Source organism: Brassica oleracea, chromosome C6, assembly GCF_000695525.1.
Source record: "Brassica oleracea var. oleracea cultivar TO1000 chromosome C6, BOL, whole genome shotgun sequence".
NCBI lineage: Eukaryota > Viridiplantae > Streptophyta > Magnoliopsida > Brassicales > Brassicaceae > Brassica > Brassica oleracea.
This window is the reverse complement of record NC_027753.1, coordinates 33584323-33587925: the sequence shown is the minus strand read 5'-3', so window position 1 is coordinate 33587925 and position 3603 is coordinate 33584323. Positions and strand designations below refer to the sequence as shown.

At 35.4% G+C, this 3603-nt stretch overlaps 1 long non-coding RNA gene across 2 annotated transcripts; it reads left to right on the top strand.

Annotated features, from left to right (window-relative positions):
• Positions 1-429: 429 nt before the first annotated feature.
• Positions 430-1937, top strand: LOC106299373. 2 transcript variants are annotated; one of them, XR_001261766.1, is made up of 4 exons: positions 430-831; positions 910-1002; positions 1291-1473; positions 1617-1937. It is a non-coding gene; the product is annotated as an uncharacterized LOC106299373 (long non-coding RNA). The 2 variants fall into 2 exon arrangements; XR_001261765.1 differs by having other exon boundaries at positions 1098-1473.
• The last annotated feature ends 1666 nt before the right edge of the window (positions 1938-3603 follow it).

Below are 3603 nucleotides of genomic sequence, written 5' to 3'. Positions count from 1 at the left end.
ATATAATAAAATTCTCAAAAAATAAAATATATTTTTAAAACATAAGATAATTCTTAAATATGTTGTGTTTTTTATCTGAAATAATATTTTTTATTATAAAATATAAAGTTTAATGTTTGATTTATATTTTTAAAAACATAATTAATAATTTATTATGTTGGTTTTGATTTAATAGTTATAAACAGATAAATATCTATAAGGACACTATGTCCATACATGCGGGTAGAACACCTAGTTTTAAGTTAATACATAAAATTTGAAAATATACATGAATATTCAAAAAGGAGTTTTCATATAGTTTAATGTGGGGGCGGGAATAGAAGCCTCAAAGCTGGGTTAGGAAAAAGGAAAAGAAAGCCCAAAGTGGCCCAATAAATATTGTCGTTTGCAACTTCAACGACCGAAGAGTGCGAAGAGAAACACTTCTCTAATAACACCTCATTAACTGCTTCCACTACGGCGAGTGAAACAGTCCACCGCAGCTCGCGTGTTCCGAGGGAAAAAGAGTTGTTGGGTTTTGACGGAAACAGTTTCCAGCGAACGATCGGAAGGGAAAGTTCGTAGCTTTCGCAGGCGAAGTCACGAAGCCTTCTCCGCCGCCAAAGGGTCTATTCAGAGCTACCTCTGAATCTGATGAAGCCAACGATATTCAGAAGATAGATTGTGAAGCTAAAAGAAGCATTAACCTATATAGAGGACATAATTATTAAGAAGAAAGAGAAGAGATGCAGCACCAGATTGATATTGCTAAGTCAGAATTTAAAAAAAGAGAGAGAGAGAAGAAGAATCTATAAACATTTATATGCTAAGTGACATTTCTTTGAAGCATAAGTGAGGTTTCTCGTTGCAATTATTTTTCGCTTCCTGCATGTGGTGGTCTATATATATATTAACTAATTGTTGTTTCAGGACGTCTAGGCCATGAAGACTAAAAGTTGATATGAAGGAGAAGCAGCTCCATGAGCTTGAGGATAAGCTTGTTGTGACTTGTGACCGAGGCAGGTCAGCCAACTTTCTTATATGGTATTTTTAGCTTATATTAGAGACACATACCCACCCACCCACCTCTATTAGTCATGAATTATATTGTCTTTTAGGAGCAGGCATATACGCCTTCACGATAACTAGTCTCCTAGGTCTATGGGGATACCATGTTTAAGTCACGTTACAGTTACAATGTTCGAAGCACCTTGATGATCAGAAGAAGGCTGTTGTAGATTCCAGAATGCAGGAGGTTGAAATGGAGCTTGAACAGAGGTGAAACTTATATACGTATGAAATTCGTTTCAGTGTAGGAACGGAAGAAGGTAAAGCACAAGCATCAACAGGTTCCATGGAAAAATAAGCTGAGAGTGTCAATGCCGATATCAGAATAGTGCCAAGTCCCAAGGATAATTATACTCCACCGCTATGTGACAATAACAGGGAAAGTGGAAATGCTGTAAGGCAGTAACACATGAGAAGATTGTTAAGGTACGACTCCTTGAAACATCAAATTAGATCATTCCAATTTTTTTTTGCCAGCATGTGCAGATGTTTTTTCTCTGTATAATATGTGGGCATGTTAATCATAGAATTTATTCAATTCTGATTTCTGAGTAATGGTTTTTATACAGATTGAAGCAGAGACTGAGTTCAAGGATACAAGTATGGGAAAGAGGCCAGTCAAAGTCTCAAAGATCCACCGTTAGAAGCAGGAGGCAGCGGTGAAGAGGATGATCGAACTTTCACTCTTTCAGCATGATCAAAGAAGCTTTGGGTCTTTCTCACAACCTAATCATTTTCTCCCTTTCTCTTTCTCGGAAAGACAAAACTATCCCATAAGTAGGAGTTTCCTGAGAGAAAAAAACATCCTGTTATGTGTTGTTTACTTTATTTATAAAACTTTACTTTCTTTTTCAATCAACTGAAACAAAAGCAAGTGTAATCTTGGAACCAAGGGCCTTGTAGGAAATGCAACATTTGATTCAAATATGCTTTCTACATCGGTAATAGTGCTGGTGTTCAAGGAAACCACTCAAAGATTCAGAGATAAGAAACAAAGTTACATAAGTCATTGTCATCGACCTGACATCTATTTTTGGTTCTGTTTGCCTGAAAATCACCAAACAAAAGAAAAGCAAGTCCACAACACAAAATGCTAAAAAAGAAGAAAAGGACTATACAGCTTATATGTAGGATCTTACCAAGATTTTCAGTTTTTGTAATGAATAGGTTTAGAGTGAGTAGATATGCCTCACCTTTCAATGTTAGTACAAAACGAGTGTGGTCCAAAGGAAAGATGGCCATGCAAGAGCATCCATCACTCGCCTTTCATTACTCTAGAAATAAATATCTCCATTAGATTTCAGTTGCAGAGTTCTGTGACATTTGATTAATTCTCTGAATGTTCTTAATCAAGTAACATTACTAATTAGTTACACTCGATTAAGCTTATGTTCATTTTGAGTTAGTTTGAGTTTTAACTTTTTAACTATCTCCTCGCCGTATTCATTTATTTTTTTTCCTTTTCAAGAAATATATATATATATATATATTAATTTCAAGAAATATATTACTCCATATATGTTTTTTCTTCAAAAAAATATTACTCCATATATGTTTCGGCTAGAGAGACTAAAACTTATTTTCATCTAAAAATATTATCAAAAATATAATCCAAAACAACTCAGGGGGGTGTATTCAATTTGGAGTTTGAGCTGATTTGTATTAAAATGACAAATCTACTGTTATTCAAACATGGATTTAAAAAAATACTTTGAAATCCAGTTTTAAATCCAGTGTTATTAAACTTGTCATTTTATAAAACACTCTGAAATCCACTGTTATTGAACAAAATTTAAGTTAGAGATTTTAAAGTGCTCTAAGTGTTTCTAGAGTGTTTGAGAGGAGTTCTTTAGTTATAAAAATAAAAATCCAAATCTCATGGTTTTATATGGAATTTTAGAGTTATTTAACAAAAATAACGCCAAATTCTCAGATTCTCCTACAATCATTTGAAAACTCATTAAAAATCAAATCACTTCAAATTTCATAATCAATACACCCCCCTTAGTCAATTATAAACATATTGTAAAATATGATTGATTACACAGTTGTTATTAAAGTTAAAATTTATCAAATATGAAAATATCATATTTCAAAACATTAATATTTTCGAAAACATTATATTTTAAGACAGATTGATATCTTGCATATTTTCATTATCTTATCCATTCGTCCATGTGCATTTTGATCATATAGACTAGGAGTTAGCCATGTTTAGGTTACATTTTGCATACATGAGTCTTTATCAGGTGTTGGAGTGCCACATGGAGTTCTTGGGGACATTTGGATGCATTTGGAGCTCAAAGGAGGTGAAATAGGTGATCATTGGACGAGCAGAGGATGGGAGCGAGGTTCCGCAGCGACGTCATGAGGTCGCTCCAAAGCACCTCTCAGAGCGACCTAGCTGGAGCGACCTAGCTGGAGCGACCCCGTGAAGTCGCTCGCCATATTCATCCCGTTGGAAGCCCAGAGCGACTTGCCCAGAGCGACGCACCGAGGTCGCTCGCATCTCACACCCCTCTCGGAGCGACCTCCCAAAGCGACACCCCGAGGTCG